This window comes from Anser anser (genome assembly GCF_964211835.1).
Source record: "Anser anser genome assembly, chromosome: 2".
Classification (NCBI taxonomy): domain Eukaryota; kingdom Metazoa; phylum Chordata; class Aves; order Anseriformes; family Anatidae; genus Anser; species Anser anser.
The window spans coordinates 70,154,329-70,180,025 of record NC_139721.1 but is presented as its reverse complement, the minus strand read 5'-3'; the positions used below and the strand labels follow the sequence as shown (position 1 = coordinate 70,180,025).

The 25,697-nt window shown below is 41.4% G+C and overlaps 1 long non-coding RNA gene across 1 annotated transcript in view; it reads left to right on the top strand.

The window, feature by feature from the left end:
• The window catches only part of LOC310893588, a 74,408-nt gene that overhangs the window by 28,794 nt on the left and 19,917 nt on the right, over window positions 1-25,697 (top strand). Inside the window, exons 5-6 of the long non-coding RNA XR_014579111.1 lie at window positions 1,655-1,842; window positions 15,223-25,697. The exon at window positions 15,223-25,697 is cut by the window's right edge and continues 18,424 nt beyond it. This is a non-coding gene — a long non-coding RNA (uncharacterized lncRNA). The remainder of the gene's footprint in view (window positions 1-1,654; window positions 1,843-15,222) is intronic.

Sequence of the window (25,697 nt, the reverse complement as noted above, 5' to 3'; positions counted from 1 at the left end):
CACAAAACATAAGGAAAGCTTAGATACTCAAACTTTAAAGGTTTGTGTACAAAAATCTGAATTGTGAAGAGGGAACCTGAAAATGGCCAGTAAGAATAACAGGGCATAAAAATCAATTACTTGCAAGGCATTGGGATCTTGGGAAGAAAGTGTCATAACAGTACCACATAATGTCTCCATTATAAGACTATAGATCCTTTACAGAGCAAGGTTAAAAAGCTCCTCTAAAACTTTGAGGAAGGTTACAACAGTCTAAACTCACTTGCTGCCTTGGTCTAATTTAAGCATACATTAATGTTTCTACAGTCACTTGATGCTGAGCAGTGGAAGGAAACATTATAATCCACTAAATGTGCGGTTGTGCTAACAAAACTTATCAGATTTAATAATAATTAGTAAAACATTTTAAAATGAGCTAAAACTACAAAATGAAGTATAATTCAGTAAAATGAGATAATGTAAAATGCAAATCAGTAAAAATAAAGTGAATTATTACATTTAAGAGTAGAAGATACTGAACATTAACATTTTTATTTTTTAGATATTAAAAATGAGGATTTAGGTTTTGATGCAAAATGTATTGGCCTGCAGTTCTTTCAGGAGCAATGTGTCACTGTTTGTTCTAACATCGGTAAATTCATTACGAAGAAGCATGAATGTACAAAATTTCTTGGTATTACTGAGTGCTCTGTGCTGAGATAGTGTCATCAGTGGAGCCCTCTCCACCCGTTCTTCCGCCTCCACTCCATTCAGCATTGTGGATATACTTCTGCATGTCACCAGGAGATATTAAAATGTAGCACATTTCTTAAAAGCTATTCAATTCCTTCTCTTTTTTGCAGGTGCATGAAAAATGCTTTTGTTGGCTCAGGCATTGATGTAAGAGCAATTTCTGCAAGCTTAACTATTCAACTTCATTATTTATTTGGAGAAATTTTATGGAATGGCGTAGGGAAAGTGAAACTGAGGGAAATTTTTTGCATTTTAGTGTTAAAAGAATTTGTTAATTAGCATGGAATAAGAAAGAAAGAAAAAAATATTCCCTTATTTAGATACAGATAAGATTTTTTGATTGTTGTTTTGTCGTCGTTGTTTGTTCACTTTAATAGGAATGTCCTTTCTTTCCCCGTAGCAGATTGTTTCAGTGTGTAGCCCATACCTCTCTGAGAGGCTGAGTGCTGCTCCTAAGGCATCTGTAGAACTTTGCTAAGAAAATCAACTCTATCGTGAGTAAATTTTAAGGAGCTACAAGCAAAAAAATGCTGAAAACTAATGCTATATGGTAGAAGCTCTATAGACTTAGGCATTTTTTTTTTCTAATATCATTATTAAGCTCCTAAGGTCTTATCCTAAACACCACGAAGTCAACAAGAAAACTTCCAGGGCCTTAAGATCAACACCTCAGCTTATTGGGGTTTGTTTGTCTTTAATGTATAAAATTAGAAGAAGATGCTTGAATGGCAAGTATTGGAGTTTCCTGACACGGTCATTCAGCAGACAAGAGGCACTAGAAATTGGCACTACTGAGTGCTGTACTCTTTTCCTTTTACTTGCTGCATGACATTTGCACACTGGCTTATCCCCTCAGCTTCCTTGTTGTTAATCTATTGTGAAGAGCCAGAAAATAAGAGGAATCCATTTCTTTTCCTTCCAGAATCCAGCAGCTGTGAAATTTAAAGTTAAGTATCTTCAGGGGTTCTGAGACAACGCTTGAAGGCAGCAAAGCAGGCATTTCTATGTCTGCAGACAGATCCACAGTGGCCAGAAAGAGAAGAAAAAAATCGTATGTGAAGATAACCTGCAAAAAAGATTTCTCCTCAGGATAATAACACATTCTTTCAGGTACAACAGAGTATAGGATAACTCTACTGAAGATAACACTGTTACTGCAAGAACAGAGCTGAGTTTGGCTCATGAGGAGCAGAGATCTTTCCCCTTATGAAAACTACCATTCGCAGGAAGACACACGGAGGAAAAAGGAATGATGTTAAGGAAAAAGGAAGTTATAGGAGTGGGAGGCTGCCATGGTGATGACCAACCTTCCACTGCTTTAAGTCCTTAAGTGTAATACACTGTGTGTTCTGGATTTAATTACAGAGCTGGAAAGTAGCACTAATAATGTTGCACAGTTTTGTCTTCTCCCTCTGTCTGATCTGCAGCTAATTAAAATAGACATTAATTAATATGTGCTTTGGGGTTCCCGAACTTTAGGTGATTTAAGTGTTATAAATAATATATTATAACTTATAGCACATGGATCAGTATGAAAGAGTTTAAATTAATGTCACTAACTAAAATGTGACTGATCTTTAATGCCCTGCATGGTAGGGAACAGAGCACCTACATCTATCTCCATGTCCCAGAACCATGGAAGAAGTCAGTTCAGCTGTCAGTCCCTGGGCTGCCTTCTCAAGCCAGCTGTGGAGGGCATTTGTGGCAGAAACTGTCCATCTTTGATCTCGCAGCCTTTTTATGATGCAAAGACTTCACCTTTTAGTCAGGTGCTTAACAGGCTAGTGCTGGTTTTATATCTGCTCTATATAAGTTTCAGGTTTTGAGCGTGGCATTTTTTAATGGCTTTGTGCTTTTAGTTCTCAATCCCACAGCATCTATGTACTCATGTTGGAGGTGATACATGGGGGATAACTAAAAATTCTGAAAGCATTTTTACTAGCTTCACAATTGCTTTCTGTAAGTTTTGTCTTTGCACCCATTGCTGCCTTTTTATGATGGTTAGGATAAGCATGTGCATTGTCAGCAAATTAGACCTCTTGGTCTTGTGTACTTATTTAGAAGAAAAATCAAATGGGCAGTAAAAATGGTTGTGAATGTTAATAAAATCGACAGTACTAGGTATATCCAAGAATGAAGGCTCCATTAGTGTTAAATAGGTAAAGTCCTGGTCAAATTGGACAGCTTTTAAATGATCAGCACAGTGGTGCAAGCCGTATACACACCTTATGGATGACAATGTCTTCTCCTTCACACGTATGCGGAGAGGAAGAGGCTCACCTTCCTGCTAGGAGTAATCTCCTGCAGATCTCCTTCAGACAAATCTTTAAGTCAGACAGTCCTTTAGCTTTCAGGAAAAGGTTAAAGATCTGCTTTTCAAAATGACCTCTCTGTTCTGGCCTTCCACCCCCATGCCCTCCATACACATAGTAAAAGCCTTCTGTTAGAGTGGATTCAAATCAAATACTCTGGCTACTCACAATTTTGAATGTGTCTGGATTTCCAGACTGCTGTTGGGTGCTGATTCCTTCTTATAATCACCATGGCAGCAATACTTAACTCATTCTGGTAAAAAAAAAAAAAAGGCAAAAAAAAAAAAAGCTTTTTAGGCACTTTGTCTATGAAGCACCATACCAATAAAAAAGGAAGATAAATTTTGTAATTTATTTCATGACAACACAAAATTGGAAGCCTGCAATCAGTGGGAAGTAAAAGCTTTCAAAAATAAAGCTACAAGGTGATAAGTTAAAATTGCTGGTTGTCACATCTATCCTACTGCTTTTATCCGTAACTGCTCTGTTCCTTGTATAAAAGCATGGCTTTATTAGCATCCACCGGGGGCCTTCAGATCCCATGAAGACCTTGGGGCTCCCAGGCTAATGACTGGTATTAATTACTACTGATGTACAAATTTCTAAGGCTACATACCATTTGCTATGTTTTATCTGAGGGGTATGTAAAATTCCAGTCTCTTACCTCATTTCATGTCACTGGCTTCAGCACTGGGCTTTACTCTAAAACAAGGCTATTTACAGGTGCCATGGATAGCTGGATTTGTGTTTGACTGCTAAAAGGGTCAGAGCTTTTGCAGCAAAATGGGCCTTCCCACAGGCTTCCAGGGGAAAAAATGGAGCTGCTGCTTTGGTTTAGCCTCCTCTCTGAAAGCACAGTCATTCTAGCTCTGGCAGAAATGAAGGAACAGGGTGGTTAATGGCTTATATGAAGGATAAGAAACAAATGTACAGCTTCCCAGCCTTTTTCCTGGCCCAGCAGTATCTCTCTGTATTTTTTTTTTTTTGCTTTTGAAATACAGCTTGTCACTATACTGCTCTTCCTGAGCCCTTCTTTAGTGCTGTATTTGCACAACCAACCATTCCTTAGAAGGTCTGGGGCAGCCATGGGCACCATCTCCCTGATGGCAACCCAGGAGGTTGGTCCAGGCCTGCAGGCCTTCTTGGAGCAGGCTCCAAGGTTTGCAAACAGACACTCTGATGTTTTCTCCTCTGATGTCCTTCATGCTGGGGGACTACACTCTGCAAATATCCATCAACATCTGCCTTACCACCATGCTGCAAAACTATTTTATTCTGTAGCTCCATTTATGAGTCACCAACTGCATATATGACAATGCTGATAGCCAGTGGGCTGACACTGTAACTTCTCACTAGGTTAGCATTGCCTCATTCTGTTCTTCCCACAATGGGTAGATGACATGTGAAACTCCTTGCCAAAGGGCATGGTAGGTATAAAAAATTTAGAAGGGCTGACTGAAGCTCATGAAAATAATCTGCTAAGCATTATTAAATACATAAAACCCACATTCAGGTGAGAAAGGTCTTGAGCTAAAATCATTAAAGACAGATAGATGAAGATAAATAGAGAAGCAAGAAAGCAAGATGTTTCACATACAGTTGTATTGTTCTTACTGTTCCAAAAGCATCCACTTTTGGCCGTGCTTTGCTGTTGTTGTTTTATTTTTTATTATTATTGAGGCACCAGAACAAAAGATTGTCAACAGTCCTAGGAGCAAAAACTGTGTTCAGAGATCTATCAATGTCAATTCTATGAAGGCAGGGTGAGATAAAGGCCTCCCTGCTCTCTTGGAGTGGAAAGGTCTTTGGTCTAGCCCACTGTGGCTACTACTTATGGTGTTCTTTTATGTATCTAAAATGGGAATCAGAATCACAGTGTTTATCTATCTGTTACCCTCTTTATTGTTTTCCCTGTAGCACAACTAAATTACTTACACACACACGGAGTATTAAAACAGCGGCATCCAGGACAAAAAAGTAACTCGAGCCTTACCCCCACATCTCATTGACAACTGAAGTGCTCTGATAAGTGTGAGTTAGAGGTCAGTGACATCCTGAACCACAGTGTTGTCTTGATCAGTAGTCTTTTCAACCAGAAGAGGGTGAAGCAGACACCAGTGCATCTTTTACAAAGAATTTTGTGATGTTTTCCCTGTGATTTCTTCAATGAAACAGTATGAGAGATACAGCTGTGGGTTTTAAGTATTTTGTCCAGTGCATTTTCTACCAGTAGAAATTTAATAGAATCATTTTCTGCCTTTGAAATACCAGGTACCATATTGATCTTTCTCTTATAAATGCTGTTATTATGGGTTTTGATGCCTCCCTGCTCATAATAAGGCAAGGAGATTTGTTGTATAGCATGGTTCTGTATATGTTTTGTAAATGAGCATAATTTTGAAGGATGAAGATTGCTTTTCTTTTTCACTGAGGTTTGAGCTAGAAAACCAGTATTTACAGGAGGAAGAATTTTTGAACATTTGAACCTCAGAGAAGGTTTTTATTTAATAGGTAATTTCGCCTTTATCTGCATTCTTTTATGTGGGATTACAAAGGTAATTTATCTGTCTGAATACTAGGACAGCTACAGGGACTAATTTTACCTGACTATTGTCTCTTAAGGGGAAGCACAAGTCCTCATTTACCTAATACTAGCATTCCCTTTATTGTAATTTTTGTTTGTTTGTTTATACAAATACATTGCTTTACAAATTTCCCAGACCTCCATCTTCTCCCACCTCTATAAGCAGTATTTCCCAGGCTGGAGATGAAGACTTCCCTGGGTGGAATGACAGATAACTTCAGTAATACGATTTTATATCCAAACCCTCAATGATTATTTAAGCACAGATTCTCCTGTCAAAGCTGACAGGGCCTTGGTGCCTGTCGGCTCTTAGCCCTGCTACGCCAGAGTGCTGGCAAAAACTGGGGGTGTATGGCTCATTGCCAGCTCCCTGACAAGGGCCAGCTCTCAGCATCATTTTCTCGTGCTGTATCATAAGCATCCACAATCTGCAGGCGACGCTGGCTATGAAGCGTGCTACATCTCACATAAGCACAGCCCCTGCCTACTATGAATGTCTCGTTGGAAAGTAGCAGTTACTCTCCCTTGCTTTCTCTCATATGTGCATAGCTGTAGACCTTGTCCCTCTCTGTCCTGTCATCTGATTGAAGGCAGAAAATAGACAGTGCTCCAAGTTTGTATTGCACCCCACCAGAAACATCCCTGCTGTCGTTTGGCATCCAGCCCAACTGTAAGTGCCACCGCTGGACAGACTCTGATCTATGGCTTGGCCTGTGCTGAACCAAGCATTTTTAGACTGTTCTGACCACCATTTACAGTCTTTTAATTAATTTTCAGCCAATTCACTTGATTTACTATAGGATCACATGCTGTAGTCTAGATTTACTTAGAGACACCTTATGCAGATAACATATCTAGTCTGCGTAAATGCATGACACTGATTAATCTAAGCCATTTTAATTAACCTAAATACAAAGTCCAACCAAAAGATTTTTTGTTGTTGCTGTTGTTCTTTATTGACACATTGCAGACGAACTAATGACGCCTGTAACAACTAAAGACTATACTGCCAAATGATTCCTGTAACGAATGTATAGAGTCTTAATTTCTTAGTTTTCCTTTGCCTTTTTTCCATCTTCACTCCTGCAGCTATCTGTGGGAAGCTTGTGTTTTGCTGTCTGTTCATTTCATTCTCGGTATTGAAAACATGATGTCCCTGATGCTGCCCAAAAGCAACTTTAGCCTTAGGAAAATGAGAAAAGCAATAAACAATATTCAAGAGATACAGATGAGTGTCTTTGATCTATCTACATCACTTTGAAAGGGTTGTTTCCAAAGTGGATGCAAGAATGATGTCCTTTGCCGCTTTCTCACCTCCTTCCATGCAGCTGCACTGCAGGCAGGCAGTGGACAATGGGCATGAGCAGGCTGTGCAAGCCATGCATAATGTGCTGGTCTTGTGAGGGCACACGTTCTGGAGAGCATTTCCCAGCTGTTCCAGTGAATGTGCTTTCAACCTCACCCCCCTGCACCGTGGTAATGTTTAGTTTTGAGAATATTTACGCTTCGTGGATGCCCTTACTAGATGCTGTTCCCATGATCCATGTCAGCTTGGACTAGTTATTTACTATTTCTGCATGACTGTTCTTCTTTTGCAGCTAGCTGCAAGAATAGTTATTGAGGTATATGAAGTACTCAAATACCGCACTTCAACAGTTTGAACTTAAAAAAAAAAAAAAGGAAAAAAAAATCACAAACATAAACCCAAGCCTTGTGTGTTATTCCTCCCTTATGTGAATGCTTTTGTTCTCTGAGACGGCTGCGTGTCTGGATGGACAGGATGGTTGCATAGTCTTTTATGTTCTCAAGGACTGGAAGGACATACTTGTGCTCTTATGGAGTCAGAAGGAATTTGCATGAAAATTTCACTGGATTTAAAAATAATGAAAGACATGGAGGATAGAGCAGGATGGTTCTGTCAGCCAGTTTCATTGTGCTGTATCTGCCTTTGTCCTTCACTACCAAGCAAATGCGATTAAACAGAATACTTGTGCTGAGCAAATAGGTAACAGACACATCCAGTGCAAACAGTTTGTTACTAACTTTGCTCCTTCTCCAACATGGTACAGTGGGACCTGTTCAGATGCAGGTACTGTAGTCAGCTGTAGGTGCTTTAGTAAATGGCTACACCTGTGTGCGTGAACTAGTACAACCACAGTTACAGCCTAGCATGCCTAAGCAGCAACTAAGCTAGAACTAACGTGTCCTGCGGGTAGGATTCTGGATGCAATACTTGTACAGGGTAAAAAATGACTATATTTCTGTTTGTTCCATAATTTGGTATGTTCCCACAAACTTCAGCATTGCTGGCACCGGTGGAAAATAGAGGGATAAGAGCTAGTGGCATTAGAAGCTGCTGCTGCACTAAATTTGGTAGCAGGAACCCACAGGGGTTTGCCATAACATTGCTGGCAAGTCATTGTGTAAGCAAACTTTATCAGCGGGGGTGTTGTTCTTAAATGTATCAGTCAGTACCTGGGTAAACAGGCACAGCCACAGCCTGGGACTTAGCTATGCTCCTTCAGTGGAAAAAGAGTCTGGGAACACGTAGACAGCAGACCCCCTCCTCGACAGGACATTTCCAGCTGATATTCATTTCACACTCCTAAACGCACTTTCCAGGCTGGTGAATGAAAAAGAGCTTGGAGAGTGGAACATATATATATAATCTTGTCCTTTCCCCTTCTTTGTGAATTTCTTCAAGGGAAGAGACTGCAGTCCCAAGTTCTGGAATGGATCCAGCTATCAAAGTTCAATGGTGTAGTGGCAACTAACTGCTTTAATTCAGTTTGAAGTTGGAGTAATTTAGCAAGAAGGGAATGTATCGCAAAGAGCTATTGAATCCCACACATACATTAGACAGCAAATGGACTGTACATTATTATTATATCATTTCAAATTTCTGTCAGTTGTGCTGTGGGAACAATTTTTTCATATACAGTATTTAATTCCGGAAGCAATAGTTAATGCTTTGTACTGGGGGGAAGTAGCAGTGGACAAAACCACCTACAGAGCAGCAAGTTTAGAGCATCTATAAATCCATCATCGGCTCCATTATTCACCATGTTTCAATTACATACCACAGGCAGCACTGACAGGAGCTTAAGAGTGGGTATGGAAATCAGTTTCTGGGGAGGTGAGTTTACGGGCTTTATTCGTGCTCCTGGTCCCGAGGCGGGCTCGGAGGAGCTGCGTGTGGCCGACACCTTTGAGGCCCGGTTCGTGTCGCGGTGCGGCCTGCGTCCAGCCCTGCCTCCTGGTGCCCTCTGGACACCAGCTCAAAACCTGCAGACATCAGCAGATGCCCACTCAGACCCAGTTTTAAAATCTTGTTTTCATTGTGGATTCTGCCCCGCGTTTTGTGTATAACAGGAGATAAGCTGTGAGCAGTAGCACTGGCAGACATAAGGTGCCTGCAATAGCTGCCTAGCTCTCAAGGAAGCACTATGCAGCAGCACATCCCCAGCCCTTGGAGACATCTGTCTGAGGGTCACTGTATCAGCAAACAGTATTACTAGAGGAAATTTTTATGTTGGTCCACCGGTATAGCCGTATGCCTTCCCTCAGCATTATTTCATTTCATTAATTAGGTCAGTTTTAATAAGCAACTCCCTAACTCTGCTTTGAAAGCCGGTGCCTGCGAGGCATCAGAAGGAAGGTGTTAAGTGTCTACGAGCAGCAAGTGGGTGCTGATACACGAGAGTATTTCTGTAGGAGAAGGACGGCTCAAATCACGGCTGAATAAGAGATGCAAAAAAAAAAAAAAAAAGCAGCCTGTCATAATGACAACAGCAGCGTCCTTGTGCATCCTCAGCCCACGGGAGCAGGAGCCGTGTCTGCAGGAGGGGCCTGGCCAGGCAGAGCGTGTGTTGGCGGCTCTGCTCCCACACTGGTGCTGGTCCTGAGGTGTACGTGGAGGCTTGGTGGGATTTCTTGGGTGGTGAGGGGTAGCTAAAGTCCTGGGCCAGCTTTCCTCCTTCCTTCTCCTTCAGAAAGAGGTGCTTTTTGTTTAAGAGTTAACACCTGGCTCAGTTTTGGTTTCGTCTGTGGAGACGAGCCTTCTCCGTGCTACCCAAGCTACTGGGTAATGAATTGCAGTCCCCTCACAGCATAAGGAGGGATTTCTTGCACGGGGACAGATCTGTTACTTACTGTTGCTGGAGAAACACTAGCACAAAAATTTTCCTCTTGACCCAATGCTCCACTCTTCTGGGCTCCTGCAATAGCTATGGCCTTGATTGATTCATGCATTTTGTGCACGTTTGCTGTGCAGATGGAGAGCAAGCAACTGATCTTTTGACTTTCAGACTTTCTTTATAGGCTGACACAGGGTTTGGACAGATTCTCCAGAAACACAGTGGCCAGAATGATTGAAGCCATCAAGCATAACAGCAGTAAGAGATATCATGGGGATATGATACAAACGTTCTCAGTTCAGTGATGACGGCTGTCAGTAGAAGCCCCAAAATGAACACTTGATTTGTTGAGACTGTGGGCATTTTTTGGGCCTGTTTCCAGAACTCAACGTACACAATGAAAATAGTCAAGCAACCTACAAGAATTTGCAAAGTCACAATGTATGAATTGATGGTAAAAAATGTGAGGGCTAACTTCATAGGCACAAAATAAAATATTTGGAAAAATCATAATGGATAAAGAAAAAAAAATAAATCTTTACCAGAAGGGAATACATCTAAATCAGCATAGAAAACAGTAGTAGCCTTTAGTATTTTTTCTGGTGGTACAACACCAGCTTAACAGAGTGTGAAGCACAGCAACCCATCCATGGCAGTGACACGGTATTTCCATGCCACAGATTGTATGCTCCAGTAGGAACAAGACATATCTCCCATCTTATCCTTGGACCACAACTCTAGAGTAACCTCTGTGTTGAGCAAGATGCGTTGAATATAAAGCCTGAAGGGAAGCTGCTTAAAATAAAGGCCAGATGAGACACTTACCCTAAAGCTGCGAGAGCCATTGAAATAATTGCTAGCTCCTTAACCTTTCAAGAAAAAATTAGCTGAACTGTAGAAAACGAAGGATTAAAAAATGAAGGTGGGGGGGAGGGAGAGAAAACTGGAAAGAGAAAGACACTTTTAATTTGCAACCTGCTCTCTTCATCAGAATTACTTTAGGATAATCAGGCAGATGCGGATGTTTCCTCAAAGGTAATGCCTGAGTGGTGAAGGTAAAATGCGATGGTTGGATAAAACACGCTTGCAAATTTGACAGGTTACATTATCTTTTATTGACATCTGAACAGAACTGCCAGACTCTAGAGGCTTTATTCTTGCATCAGCCTCTTTTTTTTTTAATGACATCTGCCATCTTTAGAAATTAAACAAACTTTTTATTGTAGAATTTTAGCAGATTATCTCAAACAGACTTGACTGCTTCCTGATAAATTGTGTGATATGTGATGTACCTCTGACTTTAACCTGTATTTTTTTCTCCTTTTTTTTTTTCCTGTAAAATCATTCAAAATAATTTATTAAATTTATTCTGTGTTATAATCTAACTTTGATCTGGGAGACAATACCAAGGCGAAATATAAAAAGATGGATTATAGTTCCTACATTAACAGACTTGTGCCAAAAAAACCCTTACACTTTATGAAATGAGAAAGATAAGAACATGAATTAATAATGCTTTAACAGCAGTGGCACAAAATCCTTGAACAGTAATGCTCCAAAACTACTCATATTGATTTAAAATCTATATTTAAGATGGTTAGGTCTAGAAGTCCCCCCTTCAGCCACATCAGATATAGATTTTCAATTTACAGGATTGTTTTAAATTGCAGTCTTTAATTCAGAAAATACCCTACAAAGCTTTTCATGTTTAAAAGTAAATTCCTTGCCTTTTGCTCTCTCAAATTATTCTAGTTAAAGTTTAGCAGTCACTATTGATAAATGGTTGTGCATGACCATGTGAAAGGAGAGCTGCCATATGTTCTGCAGAGGGCTTGTCCCATGTTGCACAGTCATAAGGCTTTGGAGCCTGGAATGAGGGAAATCCCCTAGTGAATACAGATTAGAAAATGATTGGTCTCATGGAGAGTTTAGGGTCACCAAGGGCCAAACTGTGCCTGAGGTGATACGTACCTATTGAGTACAACAAGGGCTTGTGTTCATGCAAGGGCAGAGTTTGTCAAAAGTGCTTTGCTAATAATAAACAGAGATTGATGGTCTTAAAAATAAAGTTAGACAATTCTTCACTTTATATTGAAGTAGCAGCAACAAGAGAATTGATTATTGCTTTCTTGCATTTCAAAACAGTTCTTGAGGACTTTGCTGGCAGTTTGCACTGTTCATTCAAAGGGAAAAGATTAGAGCCTGCAGCACCATTAATGTGCTAATATGTAATTAGTACAGTGTCACCTTAAACACCAAATTAATTCACAGTGGTTAGGTAAATTGTAGTGTGTACTCACATTTATTTTTCTACAAAATGATTGAAATTTTTAGCGTGTTCCAGTGAGACTGTCCTCTCCCAAGAGTAAGATGAACTGGTGTGGAACAGATGTGAAATTTAATTAGAAGAACAAAAGGGTATTTGTCACAAGTCCAAAAAATGCAACAAATAATGGGGGCTGGGACAGAAAATTGATTCCAAGAGTGGCAAAAAATGTCTCCCTTAACTAGTAATAGTAATGGGTAGAGGAGCCAGTACAAAAGTCCAAAGGGAAGTGCTAGTTTACATTTAATGGCTTGAAGATGAAGACAAATCACCCTGGCTGAAGTTCAAATTCACATGTGGTGGCTTCAGCATCCCTGTGATGTGTTTCTGAAACTGGAAAATAAACCCTTTCCCGTCTTGAGTCCAGCCACACCACCAAATGTTAAGGGTGGCTTTGGTGGTGGAAGGCAGAGTTCCTTTCAAGACTCCAATTTAAAGGTGGGTCTGACTTGTTTGTGGGATCTGGAATGCCAACTCCTCACCCTTGGGGCAAGGACCAGTGAGATACCTCTGTAACCGTTTGAGCAGTTATTGCTCCTATGGAGTTCTTGCTCCTTACACAGACCACAGAAATAATGACAGCCTGGCTAATGATATCTCCACTGATTGTTCTCGAATGGCTCACTGTGGATTATGCAGATCAGCTCAGCAGAGAAGCCAAACTTGAGTGAATGTTCACAGCAGCTAGCCACACCAGCTTCCCACTCCTCTGGGTAGAGGGAAGTGAAATGCCATGCAAGAGGTGATTTGCAAACCTCTCCCTTGCTCTCCATCCCATCAGTATTCATCAAGACTCAGAGTTTATAGCCATGGAGTGAAAGATGATTGTCCTGTCAAACCAGGGAAATTAATCCTTAGGAATGAGCAGGTTTCCCATTTATCCATAAATCGACTTGCCCCTGTTGGTGGCATAAAATGAGTGAAAGGATGTGTTGGATAGAGCATCCTGCTCTCTATGTGAGACGTCTCACAGAGCAGACAACCACCCTGTTCCAGAGAGGCTTGTGAACTCAGAGTAACTTCTCTTGGAAATACCTTCAGTGAGAAAAAATGAGGAGACACAAAAGAAGGAAATACAGACTAATTAAGCAGAATCTTCTCTAACCCAAACAATTTTACGCTTTTTCCACAGGGCATCAGCAAATCTTTAAGGATGCAATTTCAGCTCTAGCCTTGAATTTCCTTGCTGTAATAGGGATGGAGCGAATCTTTTAGCTTCATCTGAACATAATTTTTCTGTAAAAAGCAGATTAATTCTGGGTCCCAAGTTTCTAGTACTCTGTGTTTTGATTTCCTTTTAGTGCCTATATAGGTACAGCTTAGGGGATTGGTTAGACAGATGGAGTTTGGCATGATTTTTTTATTTTTTTTCACACTGAATGTAAAAACGATATTTTTTTTGTTCTACTATGCAGCTGAGATAAGAATGGCAGGTGGCTGGAAATAACTAATTTCTAGATAAATCGTATCATTCATTGCAAAACTCTCAGAATACATACATACATACAAAAAAGGGGGCGGGAGGTCTTCAAGTTGCAGACTAATGGCTGAAAACTTGTTGTGTTAGTCATTGGACAACCTTAAGAGCCATGTTATTGTCAAACATACATTCTTTTTGATGCCCTCATGTGGAAAGCTCTTTTAATTCGTAGCTTTGTCCTTTGCCTAATCTGATCTGTGATGGGTTGAACTGTACTTTATTCCATGCGCGATAAGTCTGTAAATGAACAAAGCTGATAGCTGTGGGTTTTATTTGAAGTAGATAGTAAAGTTTTTAAAAAAATTAAAAATCTTTTGAACAGAAGTTTGACATTTTAGAGCTAACAGCTTATGTAATTTACTAAATTCTATTAATGTGAGTACTTATCATCAGAGTGCCTGAACAGGCATTCAGTGGGTCACCTTCATAAAAACAGCAGCTAAGTACACTTCATTTCATCTCCTGCTTCTTCGAGTTTGTTTGGAGAAGCGAAACTACCAAAGGAAGTAGTGACAACATAAAAGTCATATGTAAAGAGTCAGGGACAAAAAAACAATAAATCTGCCAAAGATATTTTGAACAGATAGCAATAATCTTGTCTTGTATACCTGGCTCCAAATTGCTGATCTTTATTGTAATGCACAGCAATGTACTGTACTGGGCTGACATTTATAAAAAAAGAAATCTTTTCAAGCTCTGTCTCTCAAAGCATTTCAGCTGGGAATGAATTGTAAGTCCTCAAGGAAAAGAAGACAAGCAAGTAAATACTGTGCTCATAAGAAATTCAACAACAGCTCTGAATATTTTCGTTAGCATTAATTTATGATTTGAGATGAGCAAGCAGTTAAAAAACAAGCAAAACAAACGTAACAAAACAAAAAAACAAAATTCGTGCTGTCCTGTGAGTATCCACTTAGATACATAGGCAAATTTCAGTTTTTTTGAACCAATTCAAGGGATTGTTTCTGTGGAAATTTGGCATGAAGCTTTATTAGCAGAAACTATTCTCCCCAATGCTGATTTAAAATGTAATAGTTTGAACATTTACCAGAAGTAATTTCTTGAGCTGCATATCCACAGTGTCAGTTAACTAATTAAGCAACTAACGTCATCAGGAATAAGTCTTACATGGCTTATATAATTAAGAAATGCAGTGTGATTTGCAGATATTCACAACTCCGTACAAGTGATCTGCAAACCTGGAATTATTAATTATAAAGGCATTCATAAACAACTGTGCATAACAAATTTAGAAATGTTGTGATCCCTGTAAGGGCAATTTGCAAACAAGAAACAAAAGGCAGAATTTGTTTAGACATGATTAGGAGCTAATTATTTGCTTAGCTTTATTTGTCATTGAAAGCATAGGCGCTGGCCTACGTTGCCAAGTCTCTGAGCCTCTAAGTTTTGGAGATCTTGCTGGGAAGGCAGTCAGGCTCATTCACTCTACTGTGAGCTGGTGTGGCTTTATGGAGGTCAACTGCATGGCAACTTCTAACTACAGGTCTGAATTTGACCTTTCTGCCCCAGGTTGACGGCTACTTGGGTGTTTTTTTCCATTAGCAATGTTGACACTAGCAGCTGCACACAGTGTTATCTGCTCGCTGTCCACAAGCACCTTATTTCCATTCTTCTCTGCTTCTCTTTCACAGATTGACACATAGGTTGAATTCAAAAGTGCAGGAAAAGAGCTCTGTCTGCGAAAGGAGCCTGCACTCCAGAGGGTTTGCTCTAAACTATTGTGAGACCTCCGGCTACAACACAGGACATGGGAGCTTTTCTGAACCCTCGTGTCTTGTGTTGCAGCCAGAGGGGCACATCTTTTCAACCGAGTCTGAGACAAGTAGAAGAAACCAACATGAAAGAGATGAAAAGAGAGTGAGAGACAGGTACGGGCATGGGACTTCACTGGACGTCTGAGAGAAGCAGACTCAGGGACTCAGGAATGTGATCCTGGCATTAGCCTTTGGAGCTTGCTCCTAGATCCAGAGATGTCAGATTTCTGCCAGTTCTTGCATGCTGATTGAGAGATTTGAATCAGGTACTAAAAGTTACTGTGCTTACAATGCCACTGGCATTGGTCTTTTTGTTTCTGTGAATTTGACTAGCATTACTGAATTAACCTCTAGAAGGTTTGCAAGTATTTCATGAACCGCCCATTTGAAACTCAGCACTTTGGTTTCTGTACTTCAGCAGTTGCTGGCGTGAGCTCTCAGGAACAACAGAATTAAGTAATCTCACATACTTTGAGCAGAGAACATGCCTGTTCTTAACACTGATTTTCTTTTTTTTTTTCTCATTGGGCCAACTTTTTCCCTTCTTCAAGATCTGAATTCAGTGTGAGCCTCAGCTCAAGGAGGTGCTGCAACATGTTTTCTGTGGTTTGGCTCAGCTTTGCTGCTTGTTCAAAATATTGCATGCCAGTATGTTCCATCTAATCAATTATTAATGTTTACTCAACTGAAATCTTCCTTTTTAATACTTCATTAGACTGGATATACTGGGATATAACGTTTTAAATATCTGCATTTAAAAATGTTTATGCCGCTGAAATATCCAGAAGGTGACTTTGAATTTGTATTTGGGGTTGTTAAAATAGCATGGGAGATTAAAAATGCTCTAGTTCCAGTCCTGCCATTTTCTACATCTTGTAGGAAGAAACAAAGACGTGTTTACATGTCTTTGCAACAACATGCGACAACAAACATGGTTGAGTTTTGGGTTAAGGTCTGAAAAATTTAGATTATGTTTCCAGACTGTCTATGAACATTCAGACTCTGCCCCATTCTGTATTCATTGATTTCAGTGGCAATACACACAAAACAAAGCTCTTCTCAAGGGATTAAGAACAGCAGGAGCTGGTCCTTGGATTTCATCACAAGAGTGATTGTTTTTTGAAGATTCCCTTACCTGATAAATAATGTGGTTTTGTAGTCAGTTTTAGATTGCTATTTCCCATGGGCCAAACAAAATAGCAGTTATAAGAAAGGTAAATAAATATTCTCACCTTCACTTCTCTGATCAGGCTCAGTGTTTCCTGCACAGTTTGTGTAGCTATCATTTAAATGAGAGCGAGCGAGCTTTCATTCAGCAAGCATCCTTCTGGTTCAGTGCTGCTGGCTTAGTTTTCAATGCCATTCATAGTATTCAGTGTGATCTTTTGTGCAAGTCAGTGGAAAGAATTTGCAAAATAATGCCTGGGAGACAGATGATCCAGTGCCATCCACTGCCCCACTGGGTTGAAAAGCCCAGTTGTCACCTTCCCTACCCCTCATATCTCTTTCAATCCCAGGAGCATGAAAGCTGATATTTGAAAACTCTTGCGAGAGAAGCTCAGCCTCCCACTATTCCACTATTCTCAAATACATATAATGCTCAGATGTTTTCTGAGGAAAAAGGGAGTGAGAAAGACTTCCTGGTCCCAGTGGAAGACCTTGGAGGAGAGAGCGCTTCAAGAAAAAGCAGGGATATGTGTACTTGTATAGAGACGTGGAGGTCTGGGTACAAATCCCTGCAGTTCCACTGGCTTCATAGAGCTACACCAGTTTACTTCAGCCCAGGCATTTTACTAAGGGATTTTCCCCTTTTTAAAGTATTCCATACAGGCTAGCAAAAGTTCCAAGGGTTTCTAAACTACTCACACTCAAGGATGTACTTTGGGGGAAGGGGGAGAGGTATTAGTGATATGCATTAAAATTCTTTGCTTCCTATTGCATACATGAAGTATGTGTGCACTAGAAACACAAAGCAAATAGTTTGACAGTAAGATACGTTGTTATCGTGGGATAGGGGTATTTTTTTTTTGCTCTGGAATCTAACAGCTAAATTGTACCAGTGAAGAAGATTTTTGCAAGTAGTTAGCCATCAGACTGTAGCCAAATCCTTAGTTTAAACGGAAAAAAAAAAAAAACAGTTAAGTATAGTTTATTTTTTTTTCCAGGAAGTATTGTTCCTATAAACTGTAATTAGTGGTTTTAACCCAGCAGTATTTCATTTCTCTTAAAGGAGAAAAAGGTTCCTAGCTGAGTATCTTTGTTAGAGCTGTCAGTGTCTGCATTCATAAAAGGAAAAGAGCTGTGATCAAAAACGGGTAATTTCTTGGCAGTTTAGGTGCACACCCCACCAATCAAGAAAGCCTAGGCCTCCAAATGATATTAAAATAAGAGAAAATGGAATTTTGTCAAACATTCAGGTGTTTTTCAGAGAACCCATTTGCTCAAGTGAGAAGTTTATTTGCTGGTGATGGCTGAATACTTAATTACGGTAGCTGCGCTAAATATCACTGCTGGCGCTTGAGATATATTTAGATTCAGCTCTGTCTCAGAAAACACAGCAATTAAAATGCAGCACTGTAACATAACATAACTGATAATAGGTATAGGGCTGAGGAAGGCTTGAGATGTTGCCAAACGTGCTATGGAAACCATAGATGAAGCATGAAAATGGTGGGCGATTTTTCTGCCTCTGCTAGTCAGAGCCCTTACTCTGCTCCACCAGTGCAGCATGCAGCAGATTTTCAAGGGGATGTAGAGGAGTTAGGTGCCTCTGACAGTAATGATCACTACAGCATTAGTCTTACTGTCTATAATTTACCTGCTTCATAAGTTTTGCCTCAAATAATGAAATGAAACTTAGTCCTGCAACTTAGTCCTGAACAGACCTACGGCATTGCTTTAAAAGGCTCTTTTCTCTCTCCTGCCCTTTCACATGCCATGTGTATATTTCATGTGAATCCTGAACCAGAGCATGGGATTCCCACCTGGTCTGGCTTCTTGCACAAATCAGCATCAGTCGACACAATACTGATATCTCTCCCTGTAGGGGCTGTGATTCCATCTAGTGCTCCCAGATGGTGATAGAGGAGGAGAGTCTATGTGGGATGCTAAATCTAAGTTTATCCCAAGCATGCCCGAAAACTCAAGTTGTTGAACTCTATCAAGGCCTGGACCCTAAGACAGTTCCAGAAGAGAGCACGCAGCAGAATGCAAGCACATCACTCCTGGATGTATTTTTAACACTGCTGTGTCATGTGCAGGAAACCAAGCACAGCACATCTTCAAGGACAAACTGGGTAGGCAATGTCTGCTTGGCACATACTGTCTAACTTTGCTGGAAGAAACCTGATTTACAACATGTATGGAGAAAGCCTGCATTGTTATGGGCTCTGAACTTCCCAGGAGTTGCATTAACCTTGAAAAAGCGATGTAATGAAGAAGTATCCTTGTCCTCATTTAAGCTCTGTTTATGCTTTGAAAGTCACACACAGTTCACTGAAAGAGTTTCTCCATCCCTCCTCAAACAGTGAACGTATTGATTGTCAGAGCTCCAAGCTGACAGCATGAAGAAGTGACTTACCCCGTTGATCCATACAGCAGTGGCAGTGGATAAGTTCCTTCAGCCAGTGAGCCGCTTGGAAAGCAAAGGGGCTGGTCATGTTTGCGGGCTGATTCATCCTGTGACCACTGTATAGGAAATGCTAACAAGACTGGCAATTTATTCAAGCCAAAAAAGAAATAGAAATAAAATTAAAACTCTTATCTTTCATTTACAGCACCATTCTTAAAGCCCCTTTCATGCAGTGTGTTTTTTAAATTGAATTATTATATGCATGTTGTACATGTCTTTATTTTCACTGAGAATTTAATTGACAAAAAGCTCATTTTCAACTGAAAAAGATGGCTGCTGGAAGCATAATAAGCCATGCACCATTAGGCCTGGTTATAGTCAGAAAGGAGCAGTAAAAATGTCACCTCCTAGCTCAGGTCATCTTCCTGAGAGGATCACAGGTGGTGTTTGTTCACTTTACTGACTAAAATAAATCTTATTTCCCTCAGCTGTGAGAACAATGCAGTTAATGGAGATTGAGCTGGGCTTCGGGCTGCATCCCATATATTCAGCAGAGATTAATTTTATACTTTAATGAAGAATGTTTATCAGTAGTCACGGCGCAGGGGAAGCATCCATTAAGAGCCCCGGGTGAACTTCCAGTAGCCAGACAAAGAAAGTGCCTTTGTAAAGCGAGCCAAGTCGGAGAGGAACCAGGAACATGGGTGTCTGTCACCCGGCACGTTTGGGTGAGCAAGGCCAGCCTGCTGGCATCCAGCCTGCTGGCGTCCTCCCTGCAGACGAAGGACAGCAGCGAGGCAAGGTCTCGGGGCGCTCTTCTGTCACCCCGACACAGGATCTGCCCACAGTCCCCCTGGGAGCGGCAGGGCGAGATGCACTGGGGTCTGTCGCATCAGGAAGGGCAGAGGAGATCCCTTTCCTCTTCCTGCTGGCCTGCAGAGATAGCTGTCTGCAGGAGGGCATTTCCCAAAGGTGTGTACAGTTTTTAAAGGCACTGCTGCAGCCATGCAAGTGCTTCTCCCCTGCTTCTGCTCTCCACAGATGAGGTGGAGCTAGCAGCAACAGGGAGATGAGTGGGACCTCCCATGCGATGCCAATGGTGCATCTTTTCCTTGCCATTGCAGTGCCAGGGAAGAGCACTTGAACATACAGGGCCAGGGGGGTCTGTGGGTCATGCAGTGTTGCTGGAGCAGGAGGGAAATGTGCTGGGATTTGGACATCCATTGCATGCCAGGGGGCAGAGATGCTCAGGACAGACCTTAGTGCTCTGAGAGGGGCGGGGGGCAGACCCTCAGCCCCCACATCTGCACTGCCTCCTTCTCCAGGAGGTTTTGTGGTTTGTGCTTGTACCAAGGTACTATTTTGGGATCAACTTTATAATTGTTTCAAATGCCATTGGCCCTCAACATCTGACTCAGGAACAAGAAACCACAATGCGTGTTGTAATTAAAGAAAGTGGCTGGGGCTGTTTTGGGTTCCGAAGCCATGACATTCAAAAAAAAAAAATGGAAATGAGAATGGTGCAGAAAAGGAGAGAAAAACAGTGCAAGTGTGGTTGTGTGCATGTGTACCCTCCAAATTGTGGCCTGAGAGATCTGGGAGCTGATGCTATAGATGCCCGTTGCCCTCGTGTTCATCCTGAGCAACTTCTGTTGAGGTACCTGGCTTCCCATTAGTGTAATAGGTCATGAACCTTTGTCCCCTGTCTTTTCCATGTGAGCCATTTCATTTTTCAAAGCTGTTGCAAAGCTGCAAGCTGAATTTGAGTCATTTACAAACCTGGCTCAGTTTACCTAGGTCACCCCTCCCTCCTGCATTGGCAGTGTGGCGTTTCACACCAGGTTGTTCAGGCAGTGCTGCAATTCAGCGTTCTCAGCTGGAGCTTGGTAACAAACACTGGAAAAGGCAAAGGCATTTCCTTCCACCCCACTAGCAGGGAAGAAGCAAGGAGAAGGAAAAGGCACCGAGACGAAAGGCACAAATGAGGGTGGTGTGCACCCATCAGATGACGAACAAGCAGCACAGATGGAAAACGCTCCCAACACCGTGACAGGTCAGGCTTCCCTATTCCCACACGTGGTGCAACGTTACAGCTATGACTCGTACGGGCATCCTGAAGAAGCGTCACATCCAGCTGGCAGGAGGCTCCCAACTTTCCATAGTGTCAGCCTCCCCAGAACGAGTCCCGTTGTGCTGCCTGGGTGTCCGCCAGGCAGGAAGAGGCAGGGTTCCCGTGCAGCCCGCCAGCTGCGTGCCTGCAGCCATCGGGCCATTTTCTGCTGTGCATCGGCTCACCGCAGCACACCACAGTCCTAATCTCTCCTTTCTGCTTGATTTTGTCAAAAAAAGATAAAAAATAAAAATTTCTTCCTTCCTTGGCCTTGCACGGACTCTGCCCATAGCAGGAAGCCAATGCTGAAGAACTGCCAGGTGCCTGCCGGCTCTTCTGCTCTTTCTTCAGCTCCAATACAGGCAAGTTAATCAACCAAAACACTTTAGCACCCAGACATGTGTACACTGCTGCACAGGCTAGCTTACATAGTAAGGGCTGACTATAGTAAGGGCTAAGAAAGGGCTTGCAAACTATTTAAAGGGGTAGTCAGCAACTCCTGCTATGTGCTGCCTCCTTCTATGCACAGATCCATCCACACAAATTATAAGAAGAGCTGAATCACTGCGTTATAAATAGACTCACTATGTATTTTTTCTCCCCCAAAATAATTTCAAACTGAACATGCCTACTCTATTCACTTTGAATTACTGTGCCTAAGAAAAGAGAAGAAGACATTTTCTAACTCTTTCTAGTTTCCCTATTATTAGTCTCACTGTTAAAAGCCTTGACTGTTAGCCTTTGGGATGCAAACCTGCTCCCATTTAAGTCAATGTGAGTTTTATCATTGACTTAATTGGAAGTGAGATTGAGCCACTGGGCATGTGAGTGGCTTTGTGCAGAGCTAGAAACAAAATAATAAAGGAGACTGAGGCAAAATGTAGTGCCTTTTTTTTTTTTTTTTTGCATCTAAGCAAAAACCCAGCTTTGCCCAGCCTGCCCACAGTCATGCTAAAAGGGAAGCCTAGGCTGAAAGGAAGTGCTCATAATATTATAGCTTAATTAGTTTATGGGGGGAAAATGCTGAAGGGGAGAGGAGTTCCTGTTGTGTTTTTTTTTTTTATTTTATTTTTTGTCATTGCTAAACTGACTAACACTGTCTGCTTGATGCTAACTTAGCCGGAGTCCTTGCCCTGTTCCACTGCAGCCTGCCCAGGTCTCTGCTCCCTCTTCAAGCCCAGGTTTTAGTTTAATGACTGTCATGCTGGGTACCTCTGAAAGCACAGAAAACACTTCTTTCCTGTGTATCTAATTTGCCCATTATTAACATTATCCCCAATCTTTTAAGTAGCTGATTATTAAGCAAAGAAATAGCAGTGAAGCAAGGAAAGAATGCGATAGGGAGATTTACTGTGTGGGAGGCAGAGATAAAATTAGATTTCTTTAAGCTGTGTAGTACAGTTATTAGGAAGTTAGGCTAATTTTTCAAGAAGCTGTCACTTAAATAACCTCATCTTATTATTCATGCTGAGGTATTTACTACAGAAATTCTTTCCCCCAGGTCATCGTCTTTTTCCAGTAGCAGAAGTTGGGAACTCAACAATTGTTTACGTGCCTGAATAATGCAATGCCATGTTATGGTAATGCATATAGTAGATTATAAAAGGATGTGATTTAAAAACACTCTGCCAGTGCTAGTGAAATTGTTTGCTTGGCCTTTTTTAAAGTTTTCACCACCTCTCTCTACATTTTCAATCCACAATCTCTAAGTAGAGACAGCAGTAGATTTCCTTTTCCTTGATTTGTTCTTAATGCTGCTTCTCGTTATCTGCTGCCTTTTCTAAAGGTGTTGAGCAGCTCCAGTGTCAATCCCACTGACTGCTTACAGCATCCAGTATCTCCACTAACACAGGGCTCAAGGTCTATTTTTTCTCTTGGTTGCTTGCTTTTTTTCCCATCCGTATTCTGTTGCTCAAACCTCAGTGTTGCTCCCTGTCCTGGCCTGTGAATAAATCACTCACACTGGCTTTTTGGCTAATCTTTGGGTCTTACAAGCATGTGTATCTCTTAGCTTGGAGTACATTTTCTAAGTTATGAACTGTCTCAAACAGTTTGTGGGCTAGCCAGTCCCACAGCTAAGTTCCCAGACGCTGCTTGGCAAAAATTTCTACTTACGCTTCTTTCAACATAATGTCTCCAGCCCTACCCCTCTCTTGTGCTTTGCTTTACAGGACTGTCTCAGCATCTACTTCTCAACTCCAGCTTAGTGGCACATCAGCCTGCGTGCTCCTCCTGAGTCTCTTGGTGAACCAGGAGAGTTCTGCACAAACTCACATGGTTTTGTACTGCAGATTCAACCTCTTGAACCTCAAGGGGACTTTGAGTCTACTAAATATGAGGAACTTAGGGGAGAACAGCAGCTTATTGTTTTTATACCACAAAACATAGTAAAGGGATTGAGTAGGGGAAAAGAAAAAAAAAAAGTACATTTATCATGCCTCCACTATTTACATAGTTAGCTTAATCTCTTGCTGCTGGTGATTTGCCAATAAAAGGTGTCCTACCATATCTAGAGGGGACATCATTGTCCTCTGTTGTGTGACTTCACGTGCCAAATTCTCAAAGTTCAGAAGAACAGTCAGCATGCTGTGCAGAGCTGTGCTAGCTGTGCTGGGCATCCCATTGCGCACACGCTTTAATTTGAGCTCAGGAAACCAAAAGATATTGAAATTGCAAGGCCCTTCAAAAATGACTAAGACTTGGGAGCCTCCATAAAGTGGTAAATCCATGTGTGCCCAAGACCTCTCCTGGTTAGATAGCAAGAGACACTCTTGGTTCCATGGGGGTATCACTGCTGATCTCCTGGGTTGGAGTGTGCATAGCTGTTCCTCTAGAGAAGTTTGAGGAGATTGGAGCTACCACAGATTTCATCATCAAAAAAAAAAACAAAAAGGTTTTCTTGTTTAAAATGAGAGGGATATAAAGCTAGGCAAAATATGTCCTTAAAACTTGGATGCTGTTCTAGTAGGTGAATGGAAACCTAGAGAAGATCCCTGATCAACTTCTGAGGATGTTACCTTCAAAACAGCAACTTATCAGAAAAATCAGCCTTTAAAACAGCACTTTGATTGATAAAAATAGGTATAAAAAATGATAAGGAATCTCCGAGACTAGACCAAAATGGATGAATATGACTGGTTGAGGCAAGGGTGGCATATTTTTGACAATTCCAAGAATAGGACAAGATGAAAATATTGTTATTGGGAAATGTATTTCTCTTTGAAACTTCAGACTACAGAGTAATGAAGTAGCATGAAGGAGCTTGTTTTCAAGGTGGGTACAGAACTGGTGGAGAGCTAATTTAGGACAATGTGCTACTAATGTATGTACAGCTCTTCTCACCTCTACCAGCTGCTGCTCTAATTCTACGTGTGTTCCCTCTTCCTCCTTCCTCTTTTCATATGTCTCTTCTACTTTCTCTCTCTCTCTCTCTCTCTTTTTTTTTTTTTTTTCTCCCTGCCCTTCTTCAAACAAAGCAAATACATGTTCTTTTTATTAGTACTGATAGGTGAGGCAGCAGACTTTGAACCTGACTGGTAAATTTGCATGGTGATTTCACAAGACCATCAGGCTCGTCTAATTCTCAGAAGCATCTGTCCTTAAAAACACTTGTAGCAGAAGTGACATTGTAAACAAGACAAGCGTCCCCAATGAGCAAATGAAGCCTTTCAGAACCGAGTTTCATTCAATAATACACGTCAGCATTCAGTCAATTGTTTTCTTAACCTGATTATGGCATTGTGCTTTGTGAACAATAAACAGTACATTCATTTTGCTCTTTTATAAGAAAAGAAAACTTGGTGGTAGCGAATTATAACTTGCGAGCGCAAAGACAGGCAGGAAAACTGCAACTGGGACATTGATTCAAGGAGGGGAGTCTATAAGAAATCTTTCAGACTGGTTTTTGTCTTCCTTGGTGATCTTGACCTGTTCCTTCAGGCTTCTTCTGCTGCTGTACGTGTGACTGTAGGACAGCAGGAAAAACCTCCTTCTCCATCACGTGAAAACAAGTTTCCCCACTCTCCAACATGCACACACACTGTCCTGCTCCTGGATGAGCACACTGCACACTGTCTGGGGCTTTGCAGATGCCAGCCAGTTGTTTTGGCAGCTGTGCATCTTCTACGACTCTCTTCTTCGCCTGGCTCTCAAGGTGCCCCAGTTGCTGTGAGTTTCCTTCCAATGTCCCAGATTTCCCTTTGTGTCTCTACACAACTCCCTCACAGCCAGTCTTTCAAAACTTTGAGCATAACTGGTCTGCCTTTGTTCCAACCCTCTGCAAAGTCTGATTAGTAAATATTTACCTGGCTGAGAGGCACATTGTGGGGCCTAGGGGCTGGCTCTGCAGTACCTGCTGTGATGTGAAAGTCTAGGAGATAAGGAGGTGAGCTTAACTTCAGCTAACCCTCAGACTAGTTGAGCTACTTTCTGAAAAAATGCAATGTGAGACTGCACAACTTCTGTAGGGCTCCAATATCCTTTTGGGGGCTGTATTAGTTAGATGGAGCCACACGCGGCATCCATCAGAGGGTATGTTCATTACTGCTGGAGCAAGCTGATCCTCCCTTCTTACTTATGCCCTACAAAGTGTAAATTTCAGAAATGAATAGTTGATCTACTCTCTATGCAGTGACACATTGCCCAAGGCTGAGCTTTTTTTTTTATTTTTTC